The sequence below is a fragment of the Bombus affinis genome, unplaced genomic scaffold (genome assembly GCF_024516045.1).
Source record: "Bombus affinis isolate iyBomAffi1 unplaced genomic scaffold, iyBomAffi1.2 ctg00000275.1, whole genome shotgun sequence".
NCBI classification, from domain to species: domain Eukaryota; kingdom Metazoa; phylum Arthropoda; class Insecta; order Hymenoptera; family Apidae; genus Bombus; species Bombus affinis.
Window position 1 is genome coordinate 58,846 of NW_026108965.1, and position 18,068 is coordinate 76,913.

The 18,068-nt window shown below is 42.5% G+C and overlaps 1 protein-coding gene across 1 annotated transcript in view; it reads left to right on the plus strand.

Annotated features, from left to right (window-relative positions):
• Nucleotides 1-4,892: 4,892 nt before the first annotated feature.
• The window catches only part of LOC126927834 (uncharacterized), a 95,721-nt gene continuing 82,545 nt past the window's right edge, over nt 4,893-18,068 (plus strand). Inside the window, exon 1 of the mRNA XM_050743823.1 lies at nt 4,893-5,669. The gene's annotated coding sequence lies outside the window, so the exon portion shown is untranslated. The remainder of the gene's footprint in view (nt 5,670-18,068) is intronic.

Consider the following 18,068-nt stretch of genomic DNA (forward strand, 5'->3'; position numbering starts at 1 on the left):
ACCTTTTAATTCGTTTATTAATTTTTCGAAATCGCTAAAAAACGATGCTGAATCAGTGTAGTTCTCAAGTCTTATCTTTTCCAATCTCCTTCTGCATACGATCTGTAGTGCCGTCGACTCTTTCGAGTACATTTCATCGAACTTTTTTACTATCTCATACGCCGTTTTTTCTTCTCTAATATATTCCAATTGTCTATTTGTGACGGTACTATAAATTATATTTATTGCCTTCAAATCCTTTTTGTCCCAGTCTTCATTGTCTGTTTCTGTCTTCACCCTAGTTGTGACAATCTCGCATTCTTTATATCTGAGAAACATCGTTATTCTTTGCTTCCACATACCGTAATCCTCACCATCGAAAATAGGTATCATGATTTCCGATCTCTCCATTTTAAATGATTCCTTATCTCTTACTCAAGCGTTCCTACGTGCTCGAAGTGTATTTTTCCTCTTTGTAACCTTTGAACGTTTCTTTCCTTACTGAGAACTCACTCGAACTAACTCGCAATATTGAAAAACAGGCACTAAAATAACTTGCAAAATTATGAACCACGCTCTGCTACCATGAAAAGATATAGAATGGATTCGGAAATACAAATAATTCCCTTTATTTAGCACACAACTGTTATACATATGTCGGAGATGGAAAAACACCGGAACCTCTCCTTGGATTCTCGGGAAAACCGTAATGTCGTAATTTAGATTAAACAAATGTCACCCCGATTGTTCGAGATTTATGATAGTGAGCTTGGGCTCGAGGCGACAACCAGTCGCCGAACGTAGCCACGGTCAAGGGATGAACGTTTTATCTAACAAAAGCACAGAGTAATTCTATACCTCTCCTTAAAAGAAATAGTCGTAGCGACACGCGGCAGTAAATATTTCAATGGTTTCTGTCCCGTGGCTCGCCACACGCAGATTCTATACTCCGGGTAAGATGATCTCCAGATGTCAACATACCTCCGCAGTATATGTTTAGCTAACGTGAGGACCCGCAATAAATCTTAAGATTTAGTCAAGCAAAGTCCTTCATATAGACAAGTAGTCTTTGTTGCAACTACGGGAAGATAGGAGAAACCTATCTTCCACGAACGATGCCCCCCGTCAACAACCTCCCCTCAAGGGCGGCCAGCATCTCTTTCAAAACGCCGATATGGAGATCGACCAATTAGCAACAGCGCTAATTTCCCTCACCTTTGGAACGAAAGCTTTCTTTGACGAATCCGAGGATCTCATGTCCTTAGACCCACCCATTATAGTTTTCCTCGACGGCATCGTCGAGACGGAGAGTTACTCTCCGATACGATCTCGACGACGATTCGAGTAACTCTCGGATACGTAGTGATTGCCCCATGCATTAACATTGAGTACAACTTAGGCGCTAAAGAAGAGTAGAGTTCGTCATCCCGTTGACCGTGGATTCGTTATTGAGCCTAGGATCATTGCCATTAGCCTCTCGAGTATCAAATTATCGCGATTACCTGTCCAATTCCATCATGGTCATGTTTGCACTGGTAAATATCTCCTCTATTGCATAATGATCACGTCCAGTGTCAATAGGGATTCGTTTCACGCCCTTAACCCTAACTCTAATCGTAACGCCAACCCGACACATATATCTTATACTCTTAAGACCTCAAAATCCTACTCGCACGCACGCTTGTTGTCAACCGACTCTTCCAGATACTTCTAACGACTGGCTCTTGTCTTTTGTCTCAACCAAGACCCGGACGTCCTCTGACGCTTACACACACATTCACATGTACAGTGTAAATGTATCATATTCCCAACAATTATGTTTCTAATTTCTTGTGCTGATGTTTTAGGTATGGTGTATTCCTTGTCGGTTGTGGTAATAGTGGTTTGTGGATCCTCCTCCGTATGACTTTTGAGGTTGCTGTTGTTGATAATGTGTGGTGTGAATGTGTTGCAAAGGTGGTTGGAGAATTCTTCAGCTTGTTCTTCGTTGCTTCTTACCCATGTGTTACCTGCTTTTCTGATTGCTGGGACGGGTATTATTTGCTTCCTTATTTTTTTCGTGGCTTTCCATAGTGAATAGTTGGTGTTCTCGTGTGTGGAGAGTGTCCCTATGAACTTTGCGAATTCGTTATCGTTGTGCTCCTTTATTTTGTTTTTTATTTCCTTTGCAAGTTTGTTTAAGTGTTTTTTGTTTTCTCGAGTTCTGTATTTTTGCTATTTTGCTTTTGCTTTTCTTTTTTCTCTGATTTTGTCGAGTATTTCTTGCGGGATTGTTATTGTTTGTCTGCTGGTTGATTCGGGTGTAGTGGTTGTCCTTGCTGCTTCTTGAATAGTTGCTGTCAATGTTGCTACTGTCTGTTCTATGTGTTCAGGAGTTTTCAACGGGATGTTGCAGTTTATTTTGCTTTCTATTATTTCTTTGAAAGTTTGCCATTTGGTGGTTTTATTGCATAGTGTTTCTGGTTTGCTATAGTGTATTGGTTTGTTTCTGTATTCAATTATTATGGGTGTATGATCGGAGCTGAGCTCGAGGTTGGGTGTTATTTTTAGTTTATTTGTGTTTAGTCCCCTTGTTACTGCAAAGTCCAGAAGATCTGGTTTTTTGTTCAGGTCAGTCGGCCAATGTGTCGGTGTTCCTGTGGATAATATATTGAGGTTATTATTTCTAATGTATTTTTCCAGTGTTGTGCCTCGAGGTATAATGTTTCTTGACCCCCCATAACGTGTGCTTTGAGTTGTATTCTCCCGCTGCGATGTACTTGTCCCCTAGGTCCTGGAAGTATTCTTCCCACATTTGTGATGTTATTTTGTGTTGCGGAGGCACTGCTGACAACTGGAAGTAGTTGCTGCTAGTTTGAACTGTAACAGTGGTTGCTTGTAAATATTCTTTGTTAACTTGGCTGTGTAGATAATGTTTGATATCGTTTCTGACTGTCACTGCTGTCCCTCCGTGAGCTTTTCCTGAGGGGTGTTTGTTATCATATATGGTGTAGTATGGTATTTTCATGTAGCTTTTTGTAGTGAAGTGTGTTTCTAAGACAAGTAGTATGTCTATATTGTTACTGTATATGAATGTTTTAATTTCGAGGGCCCGTTGTTGTAGGCCGTTTGAGTTCCAGGCTGCTATTTTTAGAATGTCCGTTTTTTATTTTTTGCTTAGCACGTTTGTAATTAGTTGTAGCATGACTGTGATTTGTTGGGTTTGCTGTCTGAGTACTGCGTTTTGCTCGCTTATCATTCTGGTTAGCATTTCGGTGTTCTTTATAGATTGTTTGAGCAGTTCTTTGATTTCTGCAGTGTCATTGTTACTATTGCTGTGATATTCGTTGTGTGTATGTGTCGATTGGCTGGTTACTTGAGCGTAGCTTAGACCACCAATGGTGTTGGTGCTGATGGGTTTGGTGTTTGTTGCTTGCTCTGTATTTGGTATTATTTCAGGATTTGTGCTGTCCTGTTGGGCTTGTGTGTTAGTGATTGTCCTGCTTCGTAGGGGCGGGAACAGTTTACGTTGTAATTGTTTTCTTACTTCACATCCTTTATAGCTGGCTGGGTGGTTTCCGTTACAGTTATAGCATTTAACTTCTTCTATTTTTCCAGAAGATGGGCAGTGTATAGTTAAGTGGTTTTTTGCGCACTTGACGCAAGCTGGGCTTCTGTTGCAATAATTTTCAGTGTGTCCGTATTGTTGACACCGCATGCATTGAGGTATATCTTTTTTGTGTCGTGGTGGTTCCACTGTTACTATTGTGTTTAGTATTTGTTTGATATCATATATTTCCTTGTTGTTGTTTCCGGGTTCCAGTTCTATTAAGAATAGTGGTAATGGTTGCTTTGTGTCGAATCTTGTTATATTGTTTATTGTTCTTGTTTGATGACCAATTTTTGCTAACTCATCGCTTAGTTTATATATGTTCGTTTTAGGATGCAATCCTCTTATGACAATTTTATAGCTCCTTTCAGTTTTTAGCTGATACGTGTGGTAAATAGCATTTTTTTCTTTTAATGCTTTTATAACTTTCCTAAATGTTTCTGGTGTGTTTGTTTGAATTTTTACTTGTTCCAGTTTTGTTTGCTTTATTGTGTAGTTGTTTTTCTCGTCTAGATTATATAGTAGATCGATGAGCGGGTCTATTATTTGGGCCTCAACAAAAATTGGTGGTGGTTTTGTAATATGATTTGTTTGGATTGTGGTTTTATTTATGGGGTCAGCGTCTGTTTCTTCTGTTAGTGAGCTGAAGGAGTTGCTTAATGGTAATTCTTGCAGCCATCGCTGCTTTTCTGTAGCTGGGTTTTCTATGGCACTTATGTCTGGAGTTGTTTTGCGTTTTTTGCTAGCCTTCGCTAGCTTCCAGCTTTCGTCCTGTTGAGGTTATTCGGTATATAAAGAGAGAAATACGCGTGGATAAAGTGTAAGATACAAAGTATATATTTGACTTAATGATGAAATACAGGAATACAATTTGAGCTGGTCCAGATCCGCACGCTAGCAGTGTTACTTTATGACTGAAAACCCCGAAGCCAACGTCGCCTGTCTAGAGTTTATGGTCTGCCTCCCTGCTATTCTTTTGTCTATGTGCTGTCGATGGCTTCAGCGCTTGAGAAAGTTAAAAAGACCAGATGTGGAGTTTTCCTAGAAGTGGTGACCTCTTCAACACGTCCTGATAGTATCTTTCATAATCTGAATTGCTCTCTTCCTGTCCCCGCTGCTCTTTTGTTTCTTCTGTCTCCATGTTAATTTGTTTGTTTTTTATATAATATGTTTCTCCCTTTGTTGCTATGTTTATAGTTGGTATCTGCATTGCTATTTTATTTCCTCCTCACTATCTGTTACGCCACGAGGCTTACCACAGGCTGTATTTTCTAACCGTCGCTCACGGCCCTACAATGTCGCAGTCAGATCGTTTTATCTGACCGCCGGATCATATACAATGTATCGACGAGCGCATAGCTGTCGCCAAGCAGCGAGTTCTCGAAACGTCGAATTTGGTCCGTTACGTTTTCCTCGCAAGAACAGACATACGTGATCATAGGCGCGAACGGTGGCGTGACCTAAGTATAGTGGGGGTCGTCTTAAAGATGAGACAAAGAAATCATCTAAAGTCGATCAGTTCCTTGTGACGCGTCGAACGTTACACATTGAATCGAATCTAACACATAACGTCTGTCTCAAGCTGCGTAGTGCGATAGGTCTCGTTATATGCAAACCGCTAAACAAACCTTGACTGTTATCTTTTTCGTTTTTAATTGTTGATCTTTGACTGAACTTGTTGTTTCGTTATTTTTATTAAACTTTTATCAACCAACCCAATATAGTTGTTCGTATACACTCAAACCTAACCACCTCTATTCTCGTAATAGAAATAGGGGATCAATCAGTTCGTGGCATCGATTGTTTAATCGTAACGAGAATTTACGACTCTCGTTGACGCGTTATCTAGCGATCGCGTCTCTCTGCGAACGGTTGAAGCATTTGGTCCTTCGAGCCGGATTCAGTGTCAAGTGAAAGGTGCACGCCAGTGACACCCACTACCATACAGTGCCACGTGAACCCAACACAACCAGCAGCGGAAGCGTTACTACCCCAGCGAGGTCAGTAACGTAAAGGGTCGTCACCTTTGAAGAGGTATAATTCGGTGGTTGAAACGCAACCACACAGCCTCCTGCCGCAAAGTGGGCAATCGCCAACAGAAGTAAGTTCAAACGATTTCGCTCTCAATTACATAACAAATAATGGCAACCGGAAACGAATTCGCCACCTTGCGTCGACAGCGGGGCTACTATATCGCCCAGTTTACACGCTTCGCAAAAAAAACTGGACGACATTGAACAATCAGGCTGTCCGGAAGAGATCGACTTGATACAAATTAAAGATCGTCTAGAAATCTACGAGACGGAACTCCGTGCCATACAAAACCAGATCGTAGCTATAGACGAGGGAGAGATCGCGCGCGGCATTGAACTAGCGGAAGGATACGAAAAACTACAACGCCGAATAACTAAACAATTGATCAATATACGACGAAGTACGCCGTCACAATCGACAAGCGGCGCATCAACCGCCGGTCGCGTGTCTGCTTCGCTTAAACTACCGGAGGTTCGGATACCTACATTTGATGGCGCCCTCGAGGATTGGCAGTCATTTTACGATTCCTTCTCGTCAACGATAGATCAAAATGAACATTTAGCACCAGTTCAGAAATTTTATCATCTCCGATCAGCCCTGACTGGATGGGCCGCGCGAAGCATACAGTCATTAGCCATCACCGAGTCAAATTACGCAATCGCCATTGACGTTCTTAAGGAAAAATTCGACTGCCACCGTCAAATCTGCATGCGACAACACGAATTATGGAATTGTCATGTCTTCAAAGCGAAGTCGCCCAAAGAACGCCTGGAAATCGCTAAAAGGGCGTCGCTCTGTACCAATTGTTTAGGCAAGGAACACGCTCTTACTCAATGCTCCGCGGGGTCATGTCGCATCTGTAGACAGCGACACCACACGTATCTGCATCAAGACCATGGGCATAGCAAACCACGAACACGTGTCAACCGAACATCGAGCGGTCGATCTTCGCCTAGTTCACCGACCCCGCATTCCTCACATCGTTCGAGACGCACATCCTCGTCTCCCCGATCGTCTCCCCGAGCATCGCCCCAAGCGTCTCGCCGAGCGTCTCCCCGAACGTCTCCGCGAACATCTCCGAAACGCGAATCTCGGTTATCGCGAACGGCGGCATCGGGATCGACTATATCGTCCAGTCCTAAACGACAAGGAAAACAATGACAGCATCAGACGACTGTGTTAGGGACCGAACCACAGAAAACGGACTCATTGACCTCGCCTCCTTTTGAACCATTGCAGCACGACTTGTTAGTCACAGCGCAGGTCAACATCTTGAACAATGAAATTCAACCATTTCGTTGTAGAGCTCTGCTAGACACCGGCTCTAGCATGAACTTTATCACCGAAAGGCTCGCTAACTCATTAAAACTCAACCAACGGAAATGTTCGGTCCCAATCGGAACACTCAACACGTTATCGAAGATCTCGAAACGCTACATCACGGCCATGATCACCTCCATTGACGGCACATACGAACGCAACTTGACGTTTCTAATCATACCGACTATCGCGTCTTGGGTCCCAAATCAACCCGTAGATCGCTGAATATACAGATACCTAGGAATCTCCAATTAGCCGATCCAAGATTCCATAGACCTGCTCCGATCGAAATATTGTTGAGCGCCGGACCAACACTAGCATCACTCTGTGTCGGCCAACTTGATATCAGTCAAGCAAACGGGCCCGACTTGCGTCTGCAAAAAACGCGATTCGGATGGGTCATCGGGGGGAGCCCAACCTCGCAATCATTAGCATACGCATTTCACGCCTTCACGACGGCTTTACAGGCGGACCTCGCCCGTTTTTGGGAAATCGACGAGGGACCGCCCACCGCACGAATTTCGGAAGCGGAACGACAGTGCGAGGAGCACTTTCGAAATCACGTTCAACGCACCAACGAAGGGCGATACGTTGTCGCTCTCCCATTCAACGAAACAACTCCTCCGCTTGGATCCTCGAAAGCCATGGCAATGAAGCGACTCACTTCCCTTTGCCGTCGATTCCAACGAGACAAACAATTCGAAGCCGACTATCACGCCGTAATAGAAGAATACTTGGAATTAGGACATATGACGAAGATTACCACGGACCACTGCACGGACGACGGATATTTTCTGCCACATCACGGCGTGATCAAAGAATCCAGTCGGACTACAAAACTCCGAGTTGTGTTTGACGGATCTGCACCAACAACCACCGGAGTTTCATTAAACGACGTACTTCATACGGGACCGAAACTACAAGACGACATATTTCTTATCCTTTTAAGATTTCGTTCTCATCAGTACGTCATTACAGGCGATGTCGAAAAGATGTATCGACAATTTCTTGTGCGTCCAGTGGATCGGAAATTCCAACAAATTTTGTGGCGCAACTCTGATGGAGAAGTTGACACCTATCAACTTAACACAGTGACATTCGGGCTATCAGCGGCCCCCTATCTAGCCATTCGGTGCCTGAAACAACGGGCAGACGACGAGGGACATCGATACCCACGAGCAGCGATGGTCTTACAGCGAGACTTCTACGTCGACGATGTTCTCACAGGAGCTGATACAAAGGACGAGGCACTATCACTGAGAACGGAGCACATAGAATTGCTTAAACTAGCCGGCTTAAACATTCGAAAATGGGCAGCGAACGACCGGGAACTGCTACGAGGACTTTCCGAGCAGGACATAAACGATAAGCTGCTACTAGGCGAATCGCAAACTTTCAAAACTCTGGGTGTTGTTTGGAATTCCTTTGACTATTCGATCCTATATTCCGTCAAAATCAATCCTACCACCTCTCGAATTACGAAGAGAACAGTCAGCTCCGAAATTGCCAAGATCTACGACCCTCTTGGATTACTGGCATCAGTGATCGTTCGCGCTAAAATGTTGCTCCAACGACTTTGGACTTTAAAAATTGACTGGGACGAATCTCTTCCGGCTGACGTACACACAGAATGGAGCAAATATTATTCACAGCTACCTTTGCTAAATAACGTGAAGTTTCCACGTAAAACTATAATCAAGACTGCAGCGGAAATTGAATTACACGGATTCTGCGACGCCAGCGAAAGGGCGTATGGGGCATGCGTCTACCTTCGCACCATCACTCCGGAGGGTCATGCCTGGACACGACTCCTCACTGCAAGGTCAAAGGTGGCTCCACTCAAATCACAAACCATTCCAAGGCTGGAACTGAGTGGAGCACTTCTTCTCACATCATTGGCCACTACAGTCCTTCAAGCGTTACCAAGCAACATTTCTCGGACCGTTTACTGGACTGATTCTACAATCGTTCTACATTGGATTAATACATCACCCCATACGCTGAAAGCCTTCGTCGCGAATCGTGTGACAGAGATTCAACAGAAAACTCACACCTCCGATTGGCGCCACATTCCCACTACCGAAAACCCTGCAGATCTCATATCGCGAGGCCAATCACCCGAAGACTTCTTGCGATCAACCATTTGGCAACATGGACCGGAATGGCTCCAACAACCTGAAAAATACTGGCCGACGTGGAACCCGGTACCATTAGCTGAAATACCAGAGCAGAAGAAGGCAACATGTCTGTCCGTGACTCCGCCTGACCACAGTCTACTGGACTGGAGAGATTTTCTTCTTGGCCCAAGCTGATAAGAATTGCCGCTCGTTGCTTCCGATGGAGACAAAAACAGGATCGGGGGGGACCTCTAACCACACATGATTTAACCAATGCGCATAACAAATTGGTCAAATTGTTACAGCTCTGCTATTTTCCAGATGAAATACGTACTCTCCGAACAGATCGAAATTCTGCAGTGAAGGGGAAGGTGCAACGACTCAATCCATTTCTGGACAAGGACGAGATATTGCGAGTCGGAGGCCGACTCAGTCACTCACCAATGCCCTTCACTCAGAAACACCCAATCATTCTACCCAAATCCTCAGTTACAGCACACATTATCGAGCATGAACACCTCCTAAATCTCCACTCCGGAACTCAAGCTACCTTATATGCCTTAAGGAGATCTTATTGGCCTATCGACGGCCGTAGTCAAGTTTGGAGCACGCTGAAGAAGTGCGTATGTTGCTGCCGAGCCAATCCACCTCCAGTGGATTACGTACTGGGCGACCTTCCAGCTGCACGGATAACGGAATCTCGTCCATTTACCAACGTCGGAATTGATTATTGCGGACCGTTCTACATCAAGGAACGAAAGGATCGCAACCGACGCAAAATCAAGGTATATGTAGCAATCTTCGTATGTCTTGCAGTTAAAGCAGTCCACCTCGAGCTGGTCACCGATCTCACTAGCGAGGCCTTCATTGCTGCTCGGCGAAGATTCATCGCTCGCCGAGGATTCTGTGTAACAATTTATTCTGACAACGGTGCCAACTTCGTTGGCGCCAACAACGAATTACGAGAGCTCCGAAACCTCCTGCAGTCCGACGATCATAAGGTAAAGGTTCACTCCTTTTTAGCCGATCGACGGATCGAATGGCACTTCATTCCTCCCAACTCACCTCACTTTGGCGGGTTGTGGGAGGCTGCGGTGAAGTCCTTCAAACGACATCTCAGACGTGTCGCAGGTAACGAGCTCTTAACATTCGAAAACTTGAACACACTGATCATTGAAATCGAGTCTATCTTCGACTCCCGTCCTCTGACTCCAATATCATCTGACCCAAACGATCTTCTTGTCCTTACTCCCGGTCACTTCCTCATCGGAGATGCATTAACAAGCTTTCGAGAACGAGATTTCCGGGACACTCCATCCAATCGTCTCTCCAGCTGGCAACACATTCAAAGGGTCAAACAACATTTCTGGCGCCGCTGGCATCGAGAGTACCTGAACGAGCTAAACATCCGAAACAAATGGAGCAAGGGCAGTCACGACATCCGAGAAGGCACCGTAGTAGTCCTCAGGGAGGATAACGTACCATCCATGCAATGGCCTTTGGGCCGCGTGATCAAGGTCCATCCAGGAGTCGACGGAATCATACGGACCGCTACCGTGCAGACGGCAACAACTACCCTGGATCGTGGCGTCAAAAGACTGGTCCCCTTACCCATTCACCCAGATCCAGACGAGTCCGACCACCCACACGGAGCGAAGGAGATTCGTCAGCGACGCACCTGACTCCACACCATATCATTTGATCGGTACCCTCTCAACGGGGGGAGGATGTTACGCCACGAGGCTTAACACAGGCTGTATTTTCTAACCGTCACTCGCGGCCCTACAATGTCTCAGTCAGATCGTCTTATCTGACCGCCGGATCATATACAATGTATCGACGAGCGCATAGCTATCGCCAAGCAGCGAGTTCTCGAAACGTCGAATTTGGTCCGTTACGTTTTCCACGCAAGAACAGACATACGTGATCATAGGCGCGAACGGTGGCGTGACCTAAGTATAGTGGGGGTCGTCTTAAAGATGAGACAAAGAAATCATCTAAAGTCGATCAGTTCCTTGTGACGCGTCGAACGTTACACATTGAATCGAATCTAACACATAACGTCTGTCTCAAGCTGTTGCTTGTGCGATAGGTCTCGTTATAAGCAAACCGCTAAACAAACCTTGACTGTTATCTTTTTCGTTTATAATTGTTGATCTTTGACTGAACTTGTTGTTTCGTTATTTTTATTAAACTTTTATCAACCAACCCAGTATAGTTGTTCGTATACACTCAAACCTAACCACCTCTATTCTGGTAATAGAAATAGAGGATCAATCAGTTAGTGGCGTCGATTGTTTAATAGTAACGAGAATTTATGACTCTCGTTGACGCGTTATCCAGCGTTCGCGTCTCTCCGCGAACGGTTGAAACACACTATGTTTCATGAATTTATTTGCTAACGGTATTGAAACAAATAACAAGCAGAGGACGAACTATCCGTGAACTGTTTTGCCAACGAGTACGCTTCCAATATTTTCTGTTTGAGAAAACACACTTGTTGCTGTTGCAACTCCAAATATTTTTACAGCCGACGTTTTTGCCATGAATCATCGGCTAACATATAAAATAGAGAAAAGCCATAGTTGATTGTAATGGAAATTTAGAAAACCTCAAACTCGATATAGAAGGGAAAAATAAAGGAAAGGAAGGGAGAGATAATTGGAAGCTTGGGGCCAGGTTTAATTCACTGAAACCGGGCTGCTTGTGTCATCACAAAACAGAATTGCCAGTACGTCATTTCTGTGCTCCCGTCCTCGTATAAACGGTTTCACTCGTTAAGAAAAAACTCGTTAAAAAAAAATAGGCGGTGAAGAGAGAAAAAAGCAGACAGAGAGCGCTTTTAAAAAGCTGACGAAGCGTGTGTCACGTAAAATAAAAGAAAATTTAAAAGAAAGAAGAAAACTTTATTTTTCCTTCGTTTATACACTTATAAGACACTTCTGAGCTCTAGCCGTGACCGTACGAGACTGAGTCTCTTACAATCTTTTTACTTTCGGTGACATCTGTTCCCTCATTATCCCCACTACCCTGTAGGCGTACGTGACCGTTGCTACGCTTCTAGAACATTTTGTGGAAGGACCGTTAGTCCATAAATGAATCCTCAGGTACTCCGGCAATATACATTGTCGCCAAGGTCGCCATGTGTTTCCCTCATCGGTCCATCGGGTTCGAAGTATGCCAACCGGGACACCATCCTGCCCGCGGTGTGTGTGTGTGTGTCCTGGTCTCTGATGTGATTTACGTTACACGTGCGTTGCCACAACGAGACACACGGTGCTATTTGTCGTTTTAAATTGCGCCGCAACTTGTTTTTGAGATCTTTGCTAGAGACACGTCAAAAAAAACACGTTGGAAGTATATTTCTTGTTTTTGTGGAATTTAGCTGGAAAATGAAAAATAACGTAAAACATGTACTTACGACTTACAGGGTAATTGAATGTATACACTGTAATAACCAGCGATTTAAGGCTTTAAAAGATCGAAAGAAAAGAAAAGAAAAGAAGAAAGATAATATGTTGTGGCAGTCTAACTCGATCTAAGGAAATAGAGAGGGAGGGGGGGGGCAAAGCTTGTTAATCTGGAAAGAATACAAGCATCAGTTTCAAGCACTTACAGGGAATCAAGCGAGCTTGTTAAGGTCGTAAGTTGGACAATTACCCCGTGTTAGGTTCAATCAGCTTAGTCCTACACAAAACTGATCCAATCATGCGAAAACAAATGTATTCTGATTTTTGTCGCAGATATTTCTGGTCTACGCACTCCAGTGCCCGCACAACTCATATTGAAACGCCTGATTTTCCCATATTCTACAGCGATAACATTACCTGATTTTTTACAACCATGAAGGACTCGAAAATACTTGCAATCTTCATCTGTTTGCAAATTATTTTCGTCACTTTCGTCCCGTCAGGGGCTGGTAAGTTGATACTGATTAATTATACCATCGAAATTCTATATAATGGCTACAAAAAATATTTGCATCATCACCCTCATTTCCTAATGAAGCGCGTTTTTTTTACCAAGTTTTATATTTCATTTCATAGTATCAAATCTCTGTAGTTACACGAAAGTATTAAATGATAGGAAACTTGATATACACGAATTTAATTAATTAATAAGTTACAGTTAATTAATAAGTACACCGTTAACGCTTGCATGCTGGTCGTTAAAACACATGCTGCGCGAATAGGGTACACAGCGATTCATTTAACTCGCCTTGAATTAGTTTTAGAAAGACAAACATGGACAGGGATAATTTTTGTCACGAGCCGTTTAATTTATTCGTTCATTAGAACGAATTAATTTACACCTGCTGAGATCGCGATTGATGTGACAAATTCGAAATCTTGTTACATATAAATATTTTTAAACAACCACGTCGTAAGCTTTGTATATTTTTGAATCGCAACGAAACTGTTCAGAGAAATGCTGAAATTATTAATTAGAAAAGGAGATTTCTACGGATCGTTGTAAAAGTGTCAGGGAAAATATTCGTGAAACAGTTACGTTGTTACAAGTTCTACAAGAAGAAATATTGAAAATCACGTTCCACTTATTCAGTTGCGCGTGTAAAAGGTATCTTGCGTTCGCGCAAAAAATCTCTGAAGGATACATGCTTTATAATAATTGGAGTGTCGAAGCTGTTACGCGGATCGGCGTACACGTACCTTTTAATGAAACTAGGTTACCCATTCGTTATTCGTTCCTAATTTTCAGCTTCACGATTTTTACGCAATAAAATTTTATACACCTGTTCGGTTTATAAATGATTCAATTCAAATTTAACAGAATTAAAGTTGAAATAATCATTTGTACTTCATTAAAAGGTTCTTTCAGCATCTCGTTTTAATATTTTTATTGGTAATATTTTGTTGATCGTTATATATAAATGGAGTTTTTCAAAGGAGAGACATTTTAAGGTAGGAAATGGACATACATTTATAATAAGAATTCAGAAGAAAGAATATTTCATACAGAAAGAAATATTCCGTATGTATAAATAACTACGCTCTGAATTTTATATGTATCGGATATTCCTTCTGGTTAATGTATCTGATGTTTTTTCACGCGAGATAGCGTATATTTGCATCTATATGTCTCTTCGTTTCTCAGTAGTAAAACTTAGCATTCCTGCGGCTGATAAGTAGTTACGCACTGACAACGAGAAACATAAAATGAGTAAGAAGCATGAGACATTCTATAAGAAAAATATAGTTGTTTTTATCTTTCATTGCATATTCGTCAGAATATTGTTAATAAATATTTAAGTTAAGATTTCAGTTGAAATAAATACATAGGATTAGACATTTATTTATATATGTATCTATGAACGCATTTGACATAAAATTTTGATAACGACTAAAATTATATATTCTGATATTAAATTAATTTAATGAGAATAAAAAACTAATTTTTTTAAACAAGATTTTGTATAAAGTTATATTTATTAGGAAAAGTTCGTTCATCCCTTTATAATATGATAGGATTAGACTCATAGCTGTGTAAATCATTTCATGGAATAGTATATGTGTGCGTGTGTGTTCTAAGTTTTTACTATAAAAATGCTAAATGTACTAGGAGACGTTTTTAAAAATTCATACATTTTTCTTCATCAAACATATCAATCGTTATATTGAAAAGTTAATTATCTTTTATTTGTTTCGAGCTGCACATTGATTGAGACATTCGTGTTGGTTATAATTGCGAATTTAACGCAACGAAGTTGTTTGAATCCCTTGCAAGCATGTAAATATATCTTCGAATTAATTGGTCAATTACTTGAGGTTGGAATTGAAAGAAAGGGAAAGGTGGAGGAGAAGTCTTGCGTTTGAATGCGGGACGCTTTTAAAGCCCACAGTTCGCTGAAATTGCCAGAGAATTCAATTAAATGGCAAATTAAACCATTGAACTGAATCTGTTTCCAATCGCGAGCTTAGAAATTCTATCCTTTGAATTTTTATATCAGTCAACTTTCTTTTTGTAGGTACGGTAACGAATATAATTCATGAATTAATGAAGTATGTAATTGGATGAAAGTTCTTCTTCCTGGATTCAGTTTAGACTAAGAAAAATTATATAATAACGAAATTATCAACTTAAAATTGATAGAGTGTGATAGTTTTTTTTTTTTTTTTTTTTTTTTTTTTTTGCGTGAGGAGGGGAAAATGCTGTTACGCATACCCAGTGATCCGCATCACTGGGTTATGTGGGACTCGGGCGGATGTTGTTGCCATACCCACTAAAAACCCCTCCTCCTTTTTCCTTTACTTTGAGGACAGACAACCCCGGTAAAACCTGTCGGCAGTCATCAGGGTTGTCCTTTCATGCCCCGTTGTATCTTCTTCTTCAGGCAGTTATTCTGTATATTCTGTATTGCTCTCGTCATCTTCTCAGCTAGTTCAGAATACTGGGCTGATCTCCTTCTGTGGTTCTTTGTTGTCTTGTATCTCTGCCTTCACTGCTCCGCGTAGTTGTTGTTGCTCTCGTTCTCCTCTTTGCTTCCTTCAAGGCCTTCGCTGTCACCCTCCTGTGAGACATGACGGTCTTGCGAAATTGCCTGAATTTATCTCAGCTCTCGTTCTTGGCGGTCACCGTGGCGATCAGATTGTCCACGTCTATGTTCTCGCCAAGAGCGTTCTCCAGCTCAATCCTTCTGTACGTTCACTTCGGGCACGTGAAGAGGGCGTGCTCTGCATCGTCGTTAGGGTCTCCACAGTCGAGACAGTTGCTGTCGCTGCACTTGCCAATCCTCTTTCTATAGACACCGAAACTCCTGTAGAGGTGGCCGTGTGTGCGTTATATATTTATTGGACGTGCGTGATAGCTGTGGTAGTTGGGCCTGGTCCGCTGTAATTGTCACTGGGGGCTGTAGATGTCGCTGCCGTCGTCCGACACTAGTTAGTGTCGAGTGCCGCCACGCTCCCATGCCCGGTTAACAGCTGCATGGTGTGATGATCGATGTCCATCTTCTTTTTGGTAAATAGCAGCGCACTCGGTATTAATTTCCTTGCGCCTCCAGTTCCCCCTTCAGCTCGTTGCCGTCATCCGCGCCGATCTTGGTCTTATGGATCTTGTTCCATTCGTAAGTCTCTCCGAGCATCTTTATCTTTATGTAGATCGGGAGATTTCCGGTCAACACGCAAAGTGCCGCGTGAGAGACGGTACGATATGCCGTCGTTGTTATGCACAGGGCCGTTCGTTGTGCCCGTTTCAGCTTCTTCCTGTTCTTATCGGTATTCGCTAAGCTAATTCTTCTTTCTGAACCCATACTGCCTCCGATGGAACGGGTCCGTTCCGATGCATCTCTCGATGATCTTCTTAAAGCATTTTTCCCAGATCTTGCTCATGGCTGGGAGTATGCTTATCGGCCGGTACGCGTTAGGGAGACTGGGATCCTTTCCCGGCTTCCTTAGCAGTATTACTCTGGCCGTCTTCCAGCAGTCTGGTTCCAGCTTGCTTCCAGCTCCTGCTTCCAGCAGTCCAGGAGTCTTCCATCGACTCCTGCAGCCTTCTTGGTGTTCATTCTTCCGGCGGCATCGACGACATCGCCTTCGCCGATGACGACGCTGAAGCTGATGTCTCCTTCTTCTTCGGTCTCTGCCTCTTCGCGGCCCTCGTAATGGGAGGGTCCGTGTCCCATGGTGAATAGCCTCTGTAGGACTGCTTCCACCATGTCGATCGGCATGTCGTTGGTTGGTTTCTTGCTTTTGCATCTCTTCATGACTGTGCGATAGGGTTTGCCTTCTTGCTTTTCTGTATGGATGGAAACGCGTTCGAAAAGTAGAACGGAGTAATTAGCGATGCACGATCCCAGGCTGGTGAATATTTTTCCATCGGGAAAAGTCAGGTCGAGCGATACAAGATTTATATGCTCGTTCTGCCAGTTATTTCAACGTCTGTTACGCGATAGAAAATGAACATAAATGAATAATAAATGTATTACAGCCATAAAGATTGCTTGATGTACGCCACCGTTTTTCCCCTACTTCTCCGATACAATTTTCCTTTTTTTTTCTTTGCCAAACACTTTACTAATCGGTACGTATTCGAATTATCCTCAATTATTCTCGGTTGTTTCCGTTTCCTTTGGATTTACATAAGTACTCGTTTGATGTACGTGCAGAGTGAGATAATAACTATTAACAGCTATAAAATAAGAAGCGAAAATACGTTGAAACTCGACTTCTAGATTCGCGAGACTTTGCAGAGCTTCGAAACTCTCGTGTTTCAAACCTAATAAAAAGTTGTAGAGGGAGAATTACATTGCGAGATCTGTTAAGGAAAATCGTATCGTTCTAATAGGATTATTTCAGCGAGGGAAATTCCGTGTTGCGTGTAACGCGTTGCAAAGCCATGAGCTTTCTTTCGGGTTAATATACATAATCGCCTTATCGAACTTTCCATCTAAACCGTTGCGCTCACACGTGAATTTTGCATTTCAATCTTCTTACTTGCAGTCCAGTCCAGTTTAGTGTGACTAAGCTAAATGTTTCAGCCCTTCCAGGTAGAATATGTTTTATAGAGAGACGTACAACTCTATGAAGGGGAGATCAATAAATTGGGTTATCTTTAAATCACTGACAATTATTTCATCGACACGATTTCACCGACAGCGAATCCACCGGCAATGTCTATCAAAGTTTATGTACCGATACACCGAGTGAAATCACCCACAATCATTTCACCAATATTCTCCTTTGTCGATAATTATCATGTTTGCCACTACATGTTATCGTTGATTATATGTCTTTATTTACACATTCGTTTACGCGCATAACGAGATAAACGAAGAAACGAAAATGATATGTTGTCATGATGTATTGTTAAATTACTAATTAACACGAGTTATATATCTACCTACATGAAAGCTTCTAAATATCAATTATAATTCATGAAAGCACACAAGCTATTTTGCTATACACAAATGGAATTATAAGGAAATGTTACGTGCTAATGATTTAACGAAATTTATTCTTCTGTACATTTGACATTTCTGTATTATTACTTGTGTACTTTCTGCTCTTGTT